The sequence below is a fragment of the Rana temporaria genome, chromosome 3 (genome assembly GCF_905171775.1).
Source record: "Rana temporaria chromosome 3, aRanTem1.1, whole genome shotgun sequence".
Lineage (NCBI taxonomy): Eukaryota > Metazoa > Chordata > Amphibia > Anura > Ranidae > Rana > Rana temporaria.
The window spans coordinates 290,586,455-290,608,534 of NC_053491.1; the positions used below are offsets into that span (position 1 = coordinate 290,586,455).

General features: G+C 41.7%; 1 long non-coding RNA gene across 1 annotated transcript; it reads right to left on the reverse strand.

The window, feature by feature from the left end:
• Nucleotides 1-473: 473 nt before the first annotated feature.
• LOC120932390 lies at nt 474-7,357 on the reverse strand. The gene is made up of 3 exons (XR_005747972.1): nt 7,249-7,357; nt 5,819-5,930; nt 474-486 (listed from the first exon to the last, which is right to left on the reverse strand). It is a non-coding gene; the product is annotated as an uncharacterized LOC120932390 (long non-coding RNA).
• Between the last annotated feature and the right edge of the window lie 14,723 nt (nt 7,358-22,080).

A 22,080-nucleotide genomic window follows, 5' to 3' on the forward strand; every position in this document is an offset into this window, starting at 1 on the left:
CAGATTAAAACTCTGCTCTTTTGATGTCAAGAGACAGGAACAACAAGCGCCCAGAGGCGATTCAGTTCGCATGTACCGCGCTATATAAGTTTTTCATTTATTCATTCATTCAATACCCTTCCCCTTCTTATCAGTAGCACAATTGCAATCTACTTAAAGTTGTGTCTTTATTTTTATCTCTCCCTGGTCATCATTCTCTCCACAGAACCCTCATAAACCTACACAATGACAAAAACACTTGTGCGTGATAAAGTATGTAAACTTTGAAGCTGATATCCTGATCCTGGCTTTACTACATGGTAACTAAAGCAACATACTCAAATAGATACTGGGAACTTTTAGACCTGCCTGTATAGTCAGTTGAAGGAAAACTTTAAACAATCTCAATAGCTCTGGCAATGTAACTTCCACACAGCAATCCATCCCTCGATGGACACCCAACAGTAGCTCAAATACTAGAAATACAGAAAGGAGCACCAGGCAAATCTGGATAAAAAAGTCCAAGATTACTTTATTTGTTGGTAAAGAAAAGTCATCTAAAAACAGCCATCCCATTTTGGGGGCAACACCACTTCCCCGTCATCAGGGCTAAACACAGGATAAAACTTGGTTGGACTTAAAGAAAACACTGAATTAACTTATCTATATTAGAACCAGTAGGGCTTGTTCACACTTGACTACATTTCTAATGCTTAACAAATGCTCCTGTAGCATTAGTATGGGCGTTATGCCGCATACACATGACTGTTTTTCATGACGTGAAAAATAAAAAAAAAATTAAATGGCCACCTAGCGCAAAATTGTATTTTTATAACTAAGTTTACGGCATTGTTTTTAACATTTTTCTTTGTGTTGTTTCCAATGCCTTTTTAATTATTCATAATACAATACGTATTTTTGTTTTTGCTTGGTATGGATGATGGTGGTGGAGTTTTCAATGAAAAGGACACTGAACTCCCCAAGTATCTCATAGGGACACATTATGAGAAGGATAACATTCCTCTAAGATACACTGTATATGGACATATAAAAATGTATATATATATATATATATATATATATATATATATATATATATATATATATATAATTATATATACACAGACTATGAGGAAAGGTTAACATATCACCAATATCGTTCAAGCAGAAAGATTAATTGATAGATGTTCCCATGATAAACATGTCACAGTATAACTACTTCTTCAGGCCTATTCAGTTGAAAAACTGGACCTGTAATGCCATGATTATGTGATGCCACCTGATCGGTTCAAAAGAAAAAATAGGTATGGTGTGAATAGAGTGCAGGTGTGTGGTGAAGATTGTAATGAAGGAACAGGCTGCAGGTAAATGCTCCAAGTAAGTCAAATGCAAGCATGTAATGTGTACATAGATAATTGAAATAGTAAGGTAGGTAAGCATACAAAAATGCATGTATATCTATATATGGATGAAAGACCTGAGCCAAGGGTAGTAGGAACATAGAATCTGAAGGGGAAAGTGGTGAGAAAATGCCAGAAACTGGCTAGTATGATGAAGGAAACATCAGGTGAGAAAGCAAGAAAGAAAAGAGTAAGAGTGAAATAGGGTGCAAATGTATGGTAAAGACTGTAGTGGAAAACAAGCTGCAGGTGAATGCTCCAAATGAGTCATATGCAAACATATAATGTGGCTGATTTACTATTAACAATGCGCTGTGCCGGTTCATGGCTTAATTAGTGCACCGGAAGTATCCTTAATTAGGCGCATGAACCGGCGCAGCAGCGGGCACAATGCAATAATAAATATGTAAAGCCGCCAAACTCCCTTTAGAAGTCTATGGGAGAAATCAAAAGTGTTAATTTTAAAGGTTAATATGCAAGTTTTTGGCCTAAAAAGTGTTTGGGGACCTGAGTCCTGCCCCAGGGGACATGTATCAATGCATTTTTTTTTTAAACGGCTGTTTTTTCGGGAGCAGTGATTTTAATAATGCTTAAAGTGCAACAATAAAAGTGAAATATTCCTTTTAATTTCATAGCTAGGGGGTGTATATTATGCATGTAAATGAGCATGTGTTTCCTGTGGTTAGAACTGTCTCTGCACAAAATGACATTCTGAAGGAAAAAAAGTCATTTAAAATCACTTGCGGCTATAATGAATTGTCGGCTCCCGGCAATTCAGAGAAATTCATTCATAAAAAAAAAAGCGTGGGGTCCCCCCAAATTCAATTACCAGGCCCTTCAGGTCTGGTATGGATACCCATGTGGAAGTAAAATATATTTTAAATATATTTTAAAAAAAACATTCTTAATATATTTTTCTCAAATATATTGCCATATATTTGAAATGCTACAATTTTGGCCAGATTCAATATATTTCAAAAATATATTTCAATATATTTGTGAATATATTGTGGAATGCATTGTGAAATATGTTGCAAATATATTCATAAATATATGTTAAATGTACTTCTGAATGCATTTAGCAATATATTTATGCAACCATAAATATATTGCAATGTGCATTTTGGAATGCATTGTGAATATATGCAGAAATATATTGCTAAATGCATTCAGAAGTACATTTCACATATATTTATGAATATATTCACAATGCATTCCAAAATGCACTTTACAATATATTTATGGCTGCAAAAATATATTGCTAAATGCATTCAGAAGTACATTTAACATATATTTCTGAATATATTTGCAACATATTTCACAATGCATTCCAAAATATATGCACACATATATTGAAATATATTTTTGAAATATATTGAATCTGGCCAAAATTGTAGCATTTCAAATATATGGCAATATATTTCGGAAAAATATATTAAGAATGTTTTTTTAAAATATATTTTAAATATAAATGTAAATGTAATTCTGAATGCAAAATTTTAAAAAATACATTCCTATTACATTTTGAAATGCTGTGTATTTATATATTGTATTTTATATATTGTAGGCCTATAAAACTAGCAAACATTTGGAAAAAAAACAATAACACAGTACAATACACACAACTTTATTATCATGTAAATATACAAAAACTACAACACAGGGAATAGAAAGTGGTGTTAACTGTGATAAATGACATTAATGACATAAAAGTTTGTAGTATTCTGCTGAGGTTCCTGATGTTTCCCTTCAGGTGATATTTCAACGCCGCAATTTTTCTCGTAACAGCGTCACTGATCACAGCTTATGAAGTCCCAGGAAACTTTGCCAAAGTAGCAGCTTTAAAAAGTAAATAGAAAATATTAGACTTATTAGATTTTCCCTGGGAATCAAAAGCTATATAAGACCCTTTTCACACTGCAGCGATGCTAAAGCTCCGGCGGTTTTGCAGTGTTTTTGTAGCACTTTTTAGGCGTTTTTTTTTTAAAGGGAAAAAGTCCAGTTTTTAATGCGCTTTTAGGGTGCTTTGGAAGCACTGCCCATTAATTTCAATAGGCAGGTGCGTTTTAGGAGCGCTATTTATAGCGCTCCCAACCCGCCCCAGATGCTGCTTGCAGGACTTTTTCTAATGTTGCGCAAGCGCATCGCCCCATTGTGAAAGTACTCATTGCACTGAAAGGGATGCAGTTTTATGAGCTTTTTAGAGGCTATTTCTAGCGCTAAAACGCCTGAAAACTGCCTCAGTGTGAAAGGAGTCTAACAGATGCAGCTGAGTAAATAAAACTAACAAAATTAAGCATGTATAAAAACATCAAAATATTGTAGACTTTTCAAAAATCTGTATAAAAATCAACATCTTGCCTACAACTTGTCTTATTAGTTCAGACTACTACCAGACTGAGCAATATATCTAATTTTGACACAGCAGTCAAATTGGCTTACAGTCTACATGTCAAAGCTGATGTTTTCAAAGGGTCTAATTGTACCCGCTTCTCTCCATCTGTCAGCCGCTTGGAGGCACCGCCTTAAAGGTTACTTTTTATTGAAGTGGTTGTAAAGACACAAGGGTTTTTACCTTCATGTATTCTATGCATGAAGGTAAAAAAAAAAACTTCTGTGTGCAGCAGCCCCCCTATACTTGAGTCCCCTCTCGATCCAGCGATGTCCACGAGAGCCTTGTCTCTCCAGGGACTTGCACTGCTGATTGTCTTTCTGTAGCGGTGGGAGCTATTGGCTCCCGATGCTATCAATCACAGCCAGTGAGCTAATTAGGAGATGGGGCCAAGGCAAGGCTCAGTGTGTGATTGGACACACAGAGCTCTGGTTCAGGAGCACCGACATGGGACCTGAGAAGAGAAGGATCTGAGCTGCTCTGTACAAAAACCCTTACACAGAGCAGGTAAATAGGAGTAGGACATGTTTGATATTTAAAAAAAAATACGTTTTAATGTTTCGGTACCAAAAGAAAACCTACCTGTTTAGGCCTTGAGTACGACACTTGACAAGGAGATAAGTTCAACTCTTCAGACGGGACAGAAGGTGATGCACACGATACACCCACACAGGATGAACTTCCACGATCATTCTTCAGTACTATTAGCTGCGCTCTTGTGGTTTTCAAAGTATCCATTACGCAAGGCAAATCTATGGAAATGCATAAAAACTTTTTAAGTAAAATATTGGCCTATTTTCTCACTATATCCATTAATTTAATTTGTTAGAAATTGATGACTTGTGGAAAAATGTACTTTTACATGATTAGAGGGTTTCCTCCAGTCTGCTGCTGACCCCCCCACTAGATCAACAATATTCCAGGAGGGTTTCACCCAAGGTAAAAGTAAGGATGTTCCACAAAACAAAAATCCTACTTGTGTATATAGTATGTAGTTACCTCAGTGCACTCACTGATACTATAATGAATGTAGTACAGTAAACTCCCAGTTGCCCAACGATCCCCATTGGTACTGTTGTTTCTGGTTGCTTGAGAGCTAATAGTAACTCTCAAGCACCCATCTCCCATGGCACCCTGACCCCCTCCCACTTAGCAGCTAAAGGGGGTAGGGCTTGGGGGCAGGGTTTTACCACCCCCAAATTCACATGTGAATGAGCCTTAAAAGTGCGATTGCCAAATGCAACTAAGGGCTCATTCACAAGTGCGGTATGCAATGCTCCAATGCGCCTCTGAGAAATTCTGCAAGGTGGTGAGGAGGCAAAATGTTAACACCAATAATTGCAGTGAAAGGCACGTGATTGCAGCGCGGTAGTACGGCAATTATAGGTTTTAGTCAGGTGTGAGGAGGCAACATTGGAAGACACTGCACCCTGTGATCTTTGACTTCTCCCATGTTGTTCAGGTAGATCTCCACCTCTCTAAGGTTGCCTAACTCTGCCTTAAAACACTGTAGAATGAAAAGGCAAATGATTGGTCAAAGAGAAAATAAAGATAAAAAAAATTAAAATAACAAAGGCAGCAGTACTGGTGGAATAACACACAATAAATAGATAAAAAATGAAAAGACTGCGCCAATATAAAAAATTCAATTAAAATAAAAAAATTTCACCAATACCAATTCACATTGAAAGATTGGCATCCAGGGGCTGATATGCCAAAAACGGTGCACAAAAATTAACCAAAACAAAAAATCAGAGTGCACAGAAAAATTTGTATATAAATTCACAAAATGAATGTCCAATTATATGTGTAAACAATGAGAGGTTAATACGCCAAATCGGTGATCCCAAAATTGTATGCCAACAGCACATAATTGGCAAACCAAACCTCAAAAGTTCTTAATGATATCACCACAAAACTCAAACACTGATGACCAAATGAATAATGAAGGATGATGCAGATATGATGATCAGATACAGTGCCAGTTGAATGCGGTGATATAAAAAAACGGAAGGTGCCCACCACCGTAATTAAGTTGTCCGCTTACCAAAGGCAAGTTGTCTCAGTTGTCGGTTTTCTTCTTCCAAGTGCTTATTCCGGTTTTCCATTCACCAGTTGTCAGTCTTGGTCAGGTGCTTTGACAGCGGCTGGCGGCCCATCTGTCAGAATCCAAAAAAATAAATAAAAAAATTCAGCTTTCCACCTCCACACCCCCCATCCACCCCCCCCCCCCACACACATACACACACACACATACACACACACACACACACACACACACACACACACACACACACACACACACACACACACCCCAGACACAGCTGACCTCCTTCTGCACAATTTATTTGATGGCAGCTGAATGTAGTAGTAGTGGGGGAACCATAGCCAGACTGCCATTGGCTGTTTCAATTTTAAAATTAGGCTGATTATTGCGCCCCCTTCCCAATGCCTGTTGTAAATCAGCAGAGGAAGACCTGAAGAAGAATGTTCTCCTTCAAATCCTCTCCTTTGCTGATTGACAACAGGCAGTGGGTGGGTGTAATAGCCCACTAGCTATTGGCTACTGCAATTTAAAATAGTCAATAGCAAGCTGGTTATCTGCTCTTTTTTCCTGTATTCTGACAGTGGCCAATGACTGTTAGAATACAAAAAAAGGCCTAAGTGTCAATGGATATCAGGCTACTTCTGGGACAGCTGGATGTAAACAGAATATCAGTACCTCATATTGTTATCGGCCTGAAAGGTGGCCCATAATTGGTATCTGTATGGAAAAATCCATATCTGTTGGCACCTAGTAGCAGGGCAGATAATAATATGCAAAAGGGGAGGGAGACATAAAACATTGGTAGTACTGTGCCCTGACATTATAATGGGGTATATTTACTAAAGGCAAATCCACTTTGCACTACAAATGCACTTGGAAGTGCAGTCACTGTAGATCTGAAGGGGATATGGAAAAAAAAAAAAAAAGCATTTTTGCTTGTACATGATTGGATGATAAAATCAGCAGAGCTTCCCCTCATTTCAGATCTTCCCCTCTGATCTACAGTGACTGCATTTTCAAGTGCACTTGTAGTGCAAAATGGATTTGCCTTCAGTAAATCAACCCCTATGCTGCATGATGAGTGGATATAGAATGGAAGCCGTATAATATTATATGCAGCAATGTGCACTGAAAGTATGCTACACAGTTACTGGATATAACATGGAAGTCACACATACAGTATTATATGAAGCAGGGTGCACTGAAAGTATGCTACACAGTCACTGGATATAACATGGAAACCACACATATTATAAGCAGCAGGGTGACATGCTGTGGAAGAGGAGGTTTATAATATTACATTACTGTGAACATGCTGCATGGTAACTGTGAATGCACACAGAATGAGAACTATTCAGCAGGAAATAGACAAATACAACTTAACTCATGCACCAAACTGTCACAATTCTAATATTTGATAGAAGACATACCTTTAATCCAGGAGAATCCATCCAGGAGAATACAGAGAGTCTCCACCATGCCATGCTTTCCTTTTCAGACTAGGCCTTACAGGAAGTGAGAGGTGGAAGTTCACTACCCCTCTGGTTCCCACCCAGCTCACTTCCTGTCTTCCTGTATTATGATAGAAGTCTGTCTGTTTGAAGAGTTTTTCCCAGGGCAGGATTTACATATTAGAAGATTGAAGGCACAGAAATCACAGACCCACATCCCAATAAAAGGAATGAAAAAAAAGAAATGAGAAAAATATTTATACATGTAAGTAAGTGATGGGAGAGGCATTATATATATATATATATATATATATATATATATATATATATATATATATATATATATATATATATCAGATATACTCTATGTGTGTGTATGTATGTATGTATGTATATATATATATATATATATATATATATATATATATATATATATATATATATATATATATATATTATATACACACACATATGCACATATATACTGTGTGTATATACACACACAAGAATGCAGCTCTCATCACTTACATATTTATCTTCCAGCCCAGCCTAGTATTGGCACATGACAATAGTGCAGCTTGGGCAGGGATATGACATTTAAAGCGGAGTTCCACCTAAAAGTGGAAGCTCCACTTACTTGCCTCTCCCCCCCCCCCCACTTTGCCACATTTGCCACCTTTCGGGGGAGGGGAGCAGGTTCCTGTTTTTGACAGGTACCTGTCCCCACTTCCGAGAGATCTCGCTGCAGCAGATGCGTTTCCGATGCTTTTCTGTATGCGTGTTTTTGATGCATTCCAGGGCATGTTTGGTGTGTTTTAAAGCATTCCAGTGCATTTACCCCTCTTTTTTTCTTAACCTTAGATAAGGACATGTGTGTTCCAGTGCGTTCAGGTGCATTCTAGTGCGTTTTTGATGTGCTTTACAGTGTTCCATTACAGTCCAGTGCAGGAAAAATGCAGCATGCTCTACTTTTTTTCTGGAACTGCAAGCACTGGTGTGAATTATGCCATTGAAAACCATATAACCTACTTTCCATGAAGAAAAAAAAAACACACTGGACTCCATCTGGTGTGAATTGGCCCCTTGAGGGAATGGCAGCAGCAGCACCCCGAGAGCCAATGGAAGCATTGGCTGGGGTACCAACATCGCTGGATTCCAGGACAGGTAAGTGTCCTAATATTAAGTCAGCAGCTGCAGTGTGTGTACAGTATGGGGGTTATTTACTAAAGGCAAATCCACTTTGCACTAAAAGTGCACTTGTAAGTGCAGGCGCTGTAAATCTGAGGGGTAGATCTGAAATGAGGGGAAGCTCTGCTGATTTTATCATCCAATCATGTGCAAGCTAAAATGCTGTTTTTTTATTTTCCTTTCTCCCATCGGATCTACAGCGACTGCACTTCCAAGTGCACTTTCCTTGCAATTTCAAGTGCACTTTGCATTTGTAGTTTGCACTTGTAGTGCAAAGTGGATTTGCCTTTAGTAAATAACCCCCATTGTGTAGTCGCTGAGTTTTAATTTTGTGCTGGGGAGAACTGTAATATCCCAATTCCTTTTATTTGGCTGCTGGAATTACCCTTCGGCAGGTACTAAGTCCAAAAAATGGACTGGACTTAGTATAAAAAGAATATACAGTATATATACTATATTGCCAAAAGTATTAGGACACCTGCCTTTACACGCACATGAACTTTAATGGCATCCCAGTCTATAACAGATTCAATTCCTCTGGGAACGCTGTCCTATGGGAATGTTTGACCATTCTTCCAGAAGCACATTCATCCCAAAGGTGTTCTATCAGGTTGAGGTCAGGACTCTGTGCAGGCCAGTCAGGTTCCTCCACCCCAAACTCGCTCATCCATGTCTTTATGGACCTTGCTTTGTGCACTGGTCCAAATCATTTGGTGGAGGGGGGATTATGGTGCAGGGTTGTTTTTCAGGGGTTGGGCTTGGCTCCTTAGTTCCAGTGAAGGGAACTCTTAAAGCGTCAGCATACCAAGACATTTTGGACAATTTCATGCCCTCAACTTTGTGCGAACAGTTTGGGGACAGCCCCTTCCTGTTCCAACATGACTGCACACCAGTGCACAAAGCAAGGTCCATAACGACACTGATGAGCGAGTTTGGTAATAATAGTGTAACTTCTGATTCATGGATTAAACAGAACATTGATGATTTATATCCGGAGTTTCTCTCGGTACCCTGTAAGCAGACAAGATCCTTGGACTGTGGAGGTGGATGTCTGTGAAGGTTCTCATTCATTCAGGTCAATCAATAAATCAAACTAACTGGACTTGCTGTATTTTAAGAAGTTTTGCTGGTCCGCCGACAAGCGTTCTCAATTCAGAATGACATTCTTTGGGAATGGAAAGTGGATGCGAGAGGTTTATCTGCTTTGTATTAAATGGATTATGTGCTTAAAATCTTTTGGTTTTTATTTAATTTTTTTTATTTTAAAAGGAGTAAAACAAACCATTTTAAAATGGGAGTGGCTCTCTTATAAATGTATTCAGAATGTTATCTATGTCAGTTACAAAAATGTCAGAAAAAATATATGTTGAAATGTCTTTATTAGACATTAAGGGGCAGATCCACAAAGATCTGCCCGGCACATCGTATCTGAGATACGCTACGCCGCCGTACCTTACCTGGCTTTGGTTCGAATCCTTAAAGATTTTGCGCCGTAAGTTACGGCGGCGTAGTGTATCTCAAGCGGCGTAACGGCACGGAATTCAAATGCAGCGAGTAGGGGGCGTGTTTCATTGAGCCCTGGTTCACACTGGGTACGATTTGGAACGATTTGAGATGCGATTTGACATGTCAAATCGCATCTCAAATCGGCGGCAATTGTCGGCAATGGCACTGTCCTAATCAGTGCGACGCCGCATCTGCGATTTCAAAAAGTAGTTCCTGTACTACTTTTTGCGATTTCGGGCCACGATTTACATTAAATTGCGGCCGAAATCGCGGCAAATCGCGGCAAAAACGCGGCAAAATCGCGGCTGCGAAATAGCGGTAAAATCGCGCATTTTACCACGATTTTGAATTCGCAGCAGTGTGAACCTAGGCTTAAATGAAGCGCGTCCCCGTGCCAAACGAACTGCGCATGCTCTGTTCCTAAATTTCCCGCCGTGCATTGCGCTAAATGACGTCACAAGGATGTCATTGTTTTGACGTGGATGTAAATTACGTCCATCCCGATTCACGGACGACTTACGCAAACGTAAAAAAAAAATTCAAATTAAACGCGGGAACGACGGCCATACTTAACATAGCAGGTTTAACTATACGCCACCAAATAGCAGCTTTAACTATACGCCGAAAAAAGCCGACTAGAGACGACGTAAAAGAATGCGACGGCCGCTCGTACGTTCGTGGATTGACGGAAATAGCTCATTTGCATACTCGACGCAGAAAACGGCGTGAACGCCACCCAGCGGACGCCGAAGAATTGCATCTTAGATCCGAAGGCGTACGAAGACGTACTCTTGCCGGATCTAACCCATATGCCGTCGTATCTTGTTTTGAGGATTCAAAACAAAGATACGACACGGGAAATTTGAAAGTACGCCGGCGTATCAGTAGATACGCCGGCGTACTCGCTTTGTGAATCTGCCCCTAAACATTTTCAGAAAAACATATTTTAAAAATATATTTTCTAATATATATCTTTGGAAAATACATTTAAATTATATTTTTGGAATGCATTTACAAGTATATTTAAAGATATATGTTCAAATGCATTTTTTTATATGTTCAAAAATATCTGAAACATATATTTACAAACATATATTTTCACATATATGCCTTTGGAAAATATATTAAAATTATATTTTTGGAACACATTTACAAATATATGTAAAAATATATGTTGAAATTACTTTTTTTATGTGTTAAAAAAAATATGAAGAATATATTTTAAAAATATATTTTCCAATATATGTCTTTGGAAAATGCATTTAAATTATATTTTGGAATGCCTTTACAAGTATATTTAAAAATATGTGTTTAAATGCATTTTTTTAGATGCTCAAAAATATCTGGCAAATATATTTAAAAAAATATATTTTCAAATATATGCCTTTGGAAAATATATTTTAATTTACATTTTTGGAATAGATGTAAAAATATATTTGCGTAGGCCAATATATTGTAAATATATTTAAAATATATAATTTTTTTTAATAAATATATTGGAAATATATTTTTCTTCCATATGGGTATTAAGGGGAACCCCACCATCAAATAAAAAAAATGACGTGGGATCCCCCCAAATATCCATTCCAGGCCCTTCAGATCTAGTATGGATTTTAAGGGAAACTCCACCCCAAATGTTTGAAAAAAATGGCGTGGAGTTCCCCCAAAAATCCACACCAGACCCCTTATCCGAGCAGTCAACCTGGCCGGCCGCAGAAACAAGGGGGGGGACGAGAGAGCGGGTCCCCCCCAAAGCACCTTGTCGGTGGTTGTGGGGGTCTGCGGGTGGGGGACTTATAGGAATCTGGAATACCCCTTTAACAAAGGGGACCCCCAGATCCCGCCCCCCTGTGTAAAATGGTAATGGGGTACATTGTACCTCTATCATTTCACAAAAAAGGGTGAAAAAAAAAAATATCAGTTTTTTGACAATTCCTTTATTAATGTCTTTTTTTCCATGCGTTTTCTTCTTCTCCCATCTTCTTCTTTTGTGCATTCATTTGGGTTTCTTCCTCCATATTTTTCTTCTTCCTCTGCTTCTTTCTTGGGTCTTCTCGTCCGCATCTTGCAACGGCTTCTTCCTCCATCTTCTTCTCCTTTCTTCGGTCTTCTCGTCCGCATCTTGCACGGCTTCTTCTTCCCTGGATGATCCGCTTCAAATTGAAGTTCCCGCAGTGTGACACTCCTGTGACCCCATCACCTCTGATGCACATGTACCACACGGGGACTTTCTTAGGGCTTTCCCCGTAGCATCATAGGGGGGCGGGGTCACCGGATGACGCTGCGTCCTTATTAATAAAAGTACTGTCAGAAGAACAGGAGCGTCCCACAACGGGAACTTCAATTGGAAGCGGATCATCCGGGGAAGAAGAAGCCGGTGCAAAATGCGGACGAGAAGATCGAAGGAAGGAGAAGAAGATGGAGGAAGAAGCCGGTGCAAAATGCAGATGAGAAGACCCAAGAAAGAAGCAGAGGAAGAAGAAGATGGAGGAAGAAACCGGAATGAAAGCAGAAAAGAAGAAGTTGGGAGAAGAAGAAGCGCGGAAAGAAGACATTAATAAAGGAGTTGTCAAAAAACGTATTTTTTTACATTTTTGACTCTTTTTTTGGTAAAATGGTAGAGGTACAATGTACCCCATTACCATTTCACACAGGGGGGGCAGACCTCCACAACCACCGGCCAGGGTTGTGGGGATAAGGGCCTTGTCCCCATCAACATGGTACTAAATTAAAAGGAACATTTCACTTTTATTGTTGCACTTTAAGCATTATTAAAATCACTGCTCCCGAAAAAACGAGCGTTTAAAAAAAAATGCATTGATACATGTCCCCTGGGGCAGGACTCAGGTCCCCAGACACTTTTTAGGACAAAAACTTGCATATTAACCTTTAAAATGAACACTTTTGATTTCTCCCATAGATTTCTAAAGGAAGTTTGGCGGCTTTACATATTTATTATTGCATTGCGCCCGCTGCTGCGCCGGTTCATGCGCCTAATTAATTTTTGGGGGAACTCCACGCTATTTTTTTTCATAAATTTGGGGTGAAGTTCCCCTTAAAACCCATACCAGACCTGAAGGGCCTGTTATGGATATTTGGGGGAACCCCACGTCATTTTTTTTTATTTGATGGCGGGGTTCCCCTTAATATCCATACCAGACCTGAAGGGCCTGGTAATTGAATTTGAGGGGACCCCCACGTTTTTTTTATTTTTATGAGCAATGACTGTATTCTTTATAGCCATGAGTATTTTTAACTGCTTGCCGACCAGCCGCCGCAGTTACATGGCGGTAGGTCGGCTCTGCTGGGCGAGATCACGTAGCTATACGTCATCTCTCCCAGCAGTCAATAGGGGCGTGCGCGCACCCCCCCGCTCGTCCCTGATCCCGGCGATCGCCGCCGGGCACCCGTGATTGCTCGTTACAGAGCGAGAGCCGGGAGCTGTGTGTGTAAACACACAGCTCCCGGTCCTGTCAGGGGAGAAATGCCTGATCTTCTGTTCATACAATGTATGAACAGAAGATCAGGCATTTCTCCCCTACTGTGCCTTCCTTCCCCTGCTCTCAGGCCCTATGTGCACCTTTAACGCGCTGGCCTCGGGTACCCCTATGCCTAAGGAGGGCCTGCTAGCCCATATATCGGTGCTGCCCAAGGAAGGGAAGGATTGTATGGTGCCGAGTAATTATAGACCGATTTCGCTCTTAAATACTGATATTAAAATCTTGGCGAAAATACTCGCAAATAGGTTGCAGCCCCTTCTTCCCTCTCTTGTTCATCCTGATCAAACAGGGTTTATTACCGGTCGGGAGGCGAGGGACAATTCAAATCGGGCCATTCAGCTGATTCAATGGGCACAGATGCAGGCGGACCATCCACCCTGTCTCCTCCTGTCCACTGACGCCGAAAAGGCATTTGACAGGGTGGATTGGATGTATCTGCAGGCGGTGTTGTCTAGATTGGGACTTGGACCGAAAATGCTTTCCTGGGTCTCCTTCCTGTATAGTGGCCCAGAGGCCCGGGTCAAGGTAAATGGCACTCTCTCTGACTCTTTCCCTATTGGGAATGGGACAAGACAGGGCTGCCCGCTGTCCCCCCTTATTTTTGCCCTCACCCTAGAGCCTCTACTTAATAAGATACGTTCTAACCCTGATATCAAGGGCTTTTGTGTTGGCTCTCATGAACACAAGCTCTCTGCTTACGCGGACGATGTCCTCTTTTATGTAGCGAATCCCTTGCTTTCCCTCCCTAACATTATGATGGAACTGCGGGCTTTCGGAGCCCTCTCTAATTTCAAAATCAATTTTGCAAAGTCCGAAATTCTGTCGTTGAGTGTCCCACTGGACCTGCGTACACGGTTGCAATCCTCCTTCCCCTTTACATGGTGTGCTTCTCATATGAAATATTTTGGGGTTTACCTCACCCCCCTCTACTCCCAATTATACTCCAGTAACTACGCCCAATTGCTCTCCACCATCAAGGCGGACCTACGTCGATGGGACAGGGAGGTGTTCTCATGGATGGGCCGAGTCGGTGTGTTAAAGATGAATGTGCTCCCCCGCATTTTGTTTTTCCTTCAAATGGTGCCTATTTCTCTACCTAGGTCTTTTTTCTCGAGCCTGAACAGTGCGTTTCTCCGCTACATTTGACAGGGCCGAAGTCCCCATCTGGCCCTCCGTATTCTGCAAAGGCCGAAGCGACTGGGGGGTTTGGGTGTCCCAGACGTTCGCAGGTATTATGAGGCTATTGCCCTTCAGAGAATCTTGGACTGGCACCATGGAGTGTCCTCTAAATTGTGGGTCCCCTTAGAGAAGTCCCTGGCAGGCCGTAACTTATCCCATGCCCCTTGGCTTCCTCAGACACAGAGAGGTTTATCGTCCCATGTCTCCCTAACGTCAACTCACACCCTGAAATTGTGGGATGCTATGAATAAGACGGGGGGCCGTGCCCCCCCTTTCTCCCCTCTAGCGCCCCTGGGGGGTTTCCCCTGGTTTCGACCGGGGGAACACCCATCTTTTTTTGCGCTCCTGGACAGCGGATGGCGAGCTGCGTTGCGGCAGGTTTTTTCAGGACCAGGGTTTGCTCTCCCTAGGGGAGCTTCGGGCTCAATATGGGGGATTCCCAATGGATAGCTGGAGACATGGGCAGCTTAAGCATTTTGCACAGGGCCTGCCTCACGCCATACGCTCCCCTACATCCGCTACCCCTTTTGAGAGACTATGCATGTCCTCTTCCCCTGTCCCCCATGCAATATCCGTGCTTTATGGCTTGCTGCAGGACCGGGGTTCCCCTGGGAGGCCCGCTTATGTCCGGGAGTGGGAGAGAGACCTGCAACATACGTTTACTGACACCCAGCTCAACCAGTTGTACCGCCTCACCCATTCCAGTTCAGTGGATACTAAAATTCAGGAAAATGGGTACAAGGTTTTGACCAGATGGTACAGGGTTCCCACTAGGCTCAGGCAGATGTACCCTATGGCCTCGGACGCCTGTTGGAGGGAATGCGGTCATAAGGGCACCTTTTTACATATTTGGTGGGAATGCCCTAAGCTGCGTGCTTTCTGGCAGGATGTTAGATCTCAAATCAATTCCATTCTTGACGTAGACCTGCCAGATTCTCCTATGAGTTTCCTCCTGCATGTTCCTGCCATTCCCCTTGGCCTGTACCGGAAATCTGTGCTACCGCACCTCCTGAATGCTGCTAGGCGGTTAATCCCTATTTTCTGGAAAACCAGCCGAGTCCCGTCCCGTTTGGACTGGATTCGGCTGGTAAACAATGTTAGGTCGGCGGAGGAATGGATGGCAAGGTATAAAGATGAATATGATAAGTGGTACGGGGTTTGGGCTGCCTGGATACACTATGTGGGCGAGGGTGAGGGAAATGCTGCTACACCTTCCTCGGGAATCACTGAACACGTGACTGTATCTGCAGATTGATTGTTCTGATGATCACACTTGAGTACGCTTTATTTTTATTTTTATTGTTATGCTGTTTTTTTTCTTTTTTTTTTCTTCCTCTTTTTTTACTTCATTGTTCCTGTTTTTGTTTGCCTGTCTGAACCGGGGTGATTAGCCTACTTCTGGTCCTCTGCACCTTGCAGACTGACTAGGGACAATTTCATTTTGTTTTGGTTTATATGTATACTGGACCTTGCAATTGTAACCTCCGTCCCTTTTATTCAGCCTGTGGGGCTTCCATTTGGGCCCTTTGTTTTATCTCTTTGGTAATTCATACATGTAAGGTTGGACGGCATTGTATGTTTCCTTTTTGTCTCTTTATTTTTCTACTGTTGTACAATGGAAAAATGTTTCTTTTTTCTATTTGAATAAATAAAGATTATATAAAAAAAAAAAATGCCAATGGTCCCAAAAATGTGTCAAAAGTGTCCAAAGTGTCCGCCATAAGGTCGCAGTACCGAAAAAAATCGCTGATCGCCGCCATTACTAGTAAAAAAAATATAATAATAAAAATGCCATAAAACTATCCCCTATTTTGTAAACACTATGGGCCGGATTCAGATACAATGGCGTATCTGTCCGGCCCGCGTAACGTATCTCCGTATTCGCGAACGTCTTACGCAAACAACGTAAAATTTCAAAACTCGGCGTGGGAACGACAGCCATACTTAACATTAGCTACCCCTCATATAACAGGGGTAACTATACGCCGGAAAAAGCCGAACGCAAACGACGTAAAAAAAAGCGCCGGGCGGTCGTTCGTTTCTGAATCGGCGTAACTCCTCATTTGCATATTCCTCACGTAAACAAACAGAAGCGCCACCTAGCGACCAGCGTGAGATTGCAGCCTAAGATCCGACGGTGTAAGTCACTTACACCTGTCGGATCTTAGGGATATCTATGCGTAACCTGATTCTATGAATCAGGCGCATAGATACGACCATCGGAACTCTGAGATACGACGGCGTATCAGGAGATACGCCGTCGGATCTCTTTCTGAATCCGGCCCGTTAACTTTTGCGCAAACCAATCAATAAATGCTTATTGCGATTTTTTTTACGAAAAATATGTAGAAGAATACGTATCGGCCTACACTGAGGAAAAAAATCTTTTTTTTATATATTTTTGGGGATATTTATTACAGCAAAAAGTAAAAAATATTCATTTTTTTTCAAAATTGTCACTATATTTTTGTATAGCGCAAAAAATAAAAACCACAGAGGTGATCAAATAACACCAAAAGAAAGCTCTATTTGTGGGAAAAAAAGAATGCCAATTTTGTTTGGAAGCCACGTCGCACAACCGTGCAATTGTCAGTTGAAGCGACGCAGTGCCAAATCGCAAAAAGTGGCCCGGTCATTGACCAGCAATATGGTCTGGGGCTGAAGTGGTTAAATTACTTTTTTTTTCCTTCAGAAATGACATCTTGTACAGGGAAAACCTCTTCTACGTCCTCACCACAAAAATCAGCATTTGAACTTAGCAAATGAACATATAGACAAGCCTGATGCATTTTGGAAACAAGTTCTGTGGACCGATGAGGTTAAAATAGAACTTGTTGGCCGGAATGAGCAAAGGAACGTTTGGAGAAGAAAGGGCACAGAATTTAATGAAAAGAACCTCTGTCCAACTGTTAAGAATGGGGTGGATCAATCATGCTTTGGGGTTGTATTGCAGCCAGTGGCACAGGGAACATTTCACGAGTAGAAGGAAAAATGGATTCAATAAAATGTCAGCAAATTTCAGATGGTAACTTGATGCCATCTGTGAAAAAGCTGAAGTTAAAGAGAGGATGGCTTCTAAAAATGGATAATGATCCTAAACACACCTCAAAATCCACGGGGGATTACATCAAGAGGCGTAAACGGAAGGTTTTGCCATGGCCTTCACAATCTCCTGACCTCAACATAATTGAAAATCTATGGATAGACCTTAAAGCGGGAGTTCACCCAAAAATCAACTTTCTGCAGTTAGATCCAGCATACTGCTGACATCTGCAGTATGCTGGTCTTTTTTTTTTTCTTTTGGTACTTATCGTTTTAGCAGTATTTCTTCTATGGCTCCGAGCGGGGAATCCTGCGGGGAATGGGCGTTCCCGAAGGCAAGCAATTTGATTGACCGCCTTAGATAGCGCGTCACGGCTTCCGAGAATAGCCGAGGTGACACTTGGCTGTTTACGGCGCCTGCGCCTGCCGTGTAGAGCTGACTGCGCAGGTGCCGTAAATTGCCGAGTGTCACTCGTGTGTATTTTCGGAAGCAGATGTCAGCAGTATGCTGGATCTAACTGCAGAAAGTTGATTTTTTGGTAAACTCCCGCTTTAAAAGAGCAGTGCATGACAGACAGCCCAGAAATCCCAAAGAACTGGAAGACTTTTGTAAGGAAGAATGGGCAAAGATACCTCAAACAAGAATTGAAAGACTCTTGGCTGGCTACAAAAAGTGTTTACAACCTGTGATACTTGCCAAAGGGGGCAGTACAAGATATTAACTCTGCAGGGTGCCCAGACTTTTGCAGTTGCCATTTTCTTGTTTTCTGTAATTTTGAAAGTGTAAATGATGGAAATAAAATCTAACTTTTTTTGACATATTATAAGAATGTCTAATCTTTATATTGATGCCTTTTGGAGATTTTTCCATCTTTCCTTGGCTTCGTTATGTACATTAATAGAAATTTTGACCTGGGGTGCCCAAACTTTCGATCTTAAAACTAGACACTTGTAGCCAGATTCGCGTATGGCGGCGTAATTTTATGCGCATCCCATTTGCACTACGCCGACGTAACATAGTGAGGCAAGTACTGTATTCACAAAGCACTTGCCTCTTAAGTTACGTCGGCGTAGCGCAAATGGCCTGGCGTAACCCCGCCTAATTCAAATTAGGCAGGTAGTGGGCGTGCTACATGTAAAGTATCCGTGACTCCATGTAAATGGGGGACGTTTGTACGACGCATGCTCAGAATCACGTCGGAAATACTAAATGCTTTCGACGTGAACGTCACCTACGCCCAGCCCCATTCACGTACGCTTACGCAAATGACGTAAAATGCGACGGCTGTTCCGTCGCCCATACCTTGCATGGGCTGCGCCATCTTTTTGGTGGTTTATCTTTACGCCGGAAAAACGCCTTACGTAAACAGCGTATCGGGCGCAAGTGCGTTCGTGAATCGGCGTATCTTGCTAATTTACATATTCTAGGCGTAAATCCACGTACACGCCCCTAGCGGCCAGCGTAAATATGCAGCTAAGATACAACGGCGTAGGAGACTTACGCCGGTCGTATCTTAGCAACAGTGAAGCGTATCTCAGTTTGAGAATACGCTTAAAGATACGACAGCGCACATTCGGACTTACGACGGCGTATCTACTGATACGCCATCGTAAGTCTTTCAGAATCCAGCTATTGAACTTTAAACGGCACACAGGTATTAACTATACGAATCTGTAAGTATTTATTTATAGAAAAATATATAAAAGGATATACATTCATAGGTCACAATATATTAATCGTCAGAATATGGCCCCGACAAGTAGGGATGAGCCGAACAACCCCCCGTTCGGTTCGCACCAGAACCTTCAAACGGACCGAACGTTCGTGCAAACATTTAGAACCCCATTGACGTCAATGGGACTCAAACGTTCGAATTCAAAAGTGCTCATTTTAAAGCCTAATGCCGCGTACAGACGGTAATTTTCTGCGACGGAAAAAAACAATGTTTTCTGTGATGAAAAAAAACGAAGTTTTTGAAACGTCATTTTCAAAAACGACGTAGCATACACACCATCGCTTTTTCAAAAAGCTCTAGCAAAGCGTGGTTACGTAAAGCACGTATGACGGCACTATAAAGGGTCATTTCCATGCGGAAGACGGCCTCTTTTGCTGATATCGTGTTGCTGCGTGTTAGTAAAAATTTGGTGAGAGACGATTCGCGCTTTTCAGTGTTTGTGCTTTAAATTTTGTTTTCTGTCGTACAGTTTGTGTATTTGTCGTCGGATCTGTGATACAGTGCTTGTATTGAGGACGTATTTGTTTTGGCAGTGCGTTATTGTGTGCACGGTGCTGTTTTGCAGGTCGTTCTTCAGAGGCCATTCTGTACTTCAGGGCGTAATTTTTAGTCTGATCTGATTTGACGACCGTTTTCTAGCCATGTTGCCGGTACGTTCTCGTCACCGAGATCGTGCTGTGCTTGTTGTTAGGATGTGTGCTGCATCCCGGCAACGGTCCATGAACAGGGTGAGGAGGAGGTTGTGGACCAAGAACTGGTTGCTACGCAGGGACCAGTTTTCTCATATGCCTCTGCTGCGGGACATCCGAGAAAATAACCCTGATGATTTCAGGAATTTTCTCAGGATGTCTGACCCCGTATTTCAGCAGCTGTTGGCTTTGGTGTCGCCTTATATCACCAGGCAGGACACCGTTATGCGGAAAGCCATCACTACTGAGCAGCGGCTAGTTGCTACGTTGCGCTACCTTGCAACAGGGAGAAGTCTGCAGGACTTGAAGTTCTCAACGGGCATCTCCCCCCAGGCTCTGGGCCTCATAATCCCGGAGACCTGTTCTGCCATCATTCAGGTTCTGCAGGAGGACTATGTTAAGGTAAGTGGTGTCCTTTCAATGCACAAACTATGTATATATTGTCTGTTTTTTTTCCCCACAAACACTCCCTAATTAACCAGTTTGCAATATGCTGTGAATGTTCCCTTTGTCTCCATGTATGCTGTTTTTCAAAATATTTTTTGCCCTACATGCATCTTTTATTTAGCCAACCTGTCCAGCATTCTATGTTGTGGCCAAACCCACCTAGCCTAGTCCCTATATCCCCCTTTATTTGTGGCCTCCATTGTAGTGCTGCATTTTGTGTGTCCCTATATCCCCCTTTATTTGTGGCCTCCATTGTAGTGCTGCATTTTGTGTGTCCCTATATCCCCCTTTATTTGTGGCCTCCATTGTAGTGCTGCATTGTGTGTATCCCTATATCCCCCTTTATTTGTGGCCTCCATTGTAGTGCTGCATTTTGTGTGTCCCTATATCCCCCTTTATTTGTGGCCCTAATTGTAGTGCTGCATTTTGTGTGTCCCTATATCCCCCTTTATTTGTGGCCTCCATTGTAGTGCTGCATTTTGTGTGTCCCTATATCCCCCTTTATTTGTGGCCTCCATTGTAGTCCAACCCCAATCCCCCCCCCCCACAATATATATATTTTAATAACTGGCGAAAATATGTATATTTGTTTGGATTTTTGGGGGTTGTTTTTCAGGTCACAAACTCATCTCGGCCCCCCCTCCCCCTATTTTTTTTTCTACATCAGAGGGGGTGATTAATCTGCTTAGTGATCCCATAATATTTAGGTATATTAAATTATCAATTTTTTTGTTTTTTTTTATTATTTTTTTGGGATCCCTTGAATGTTTTGAGATATTCTGTTCACAATGTTTGTTTGAATGTATTTTTTGTTCTTTTTCTATACAGTTCCCCACCACGCCACAGGAATGGCAGACTGTGGCAGCAGACTTCTCCCAGCGTTGGAACTTTCCAAACTGCGGAGGAGCCATTGATGGCAAGCACATCTGCATTGTGCCCCCACCCCATTCCGGATCCCATTATTTTAATTACAAGGGGTTCCACAGCGTTGTGCTGATGGCGGCGGTGTCTGCCAACTATGAGTTGTTAGGATGCACAAGACCTACTGCTGGGGGCAGACAGGTCCTTGAAATATGGGGGACACAGTCTCATTCTCATATAGTGTCCCTCATGTCACGCTCTCCTCCTTCTTTAGGGCTTATGCTCATATCTGGCATGACTACATGCATATTCCACTTTGGCTACCGGCCCCATTAATGAGGGTGATAGTATCACGGTCCTAACAGCCTACCATCTATATTTAATAATTCCATATTAGTGGTTAATGTCTTACTATTAGACCCACTGAGTAATAGTATATAATTACTAGATATGATCTACATTACCCATGATCCCATATTCAGGATCTATCTATCCTATAGCCATCACCTCTAAGTGGCCAGAACACTATCTCCGTTCACCACTCCCTGAGTCACTATTACTATCTTTAGAGTGGTAATTTACTATTTATTATTTATACACCTACTCGCTCTGATAGTTATATTACCCATATCAAGCTACGTCGGAGCCACCCTACCCCCTACA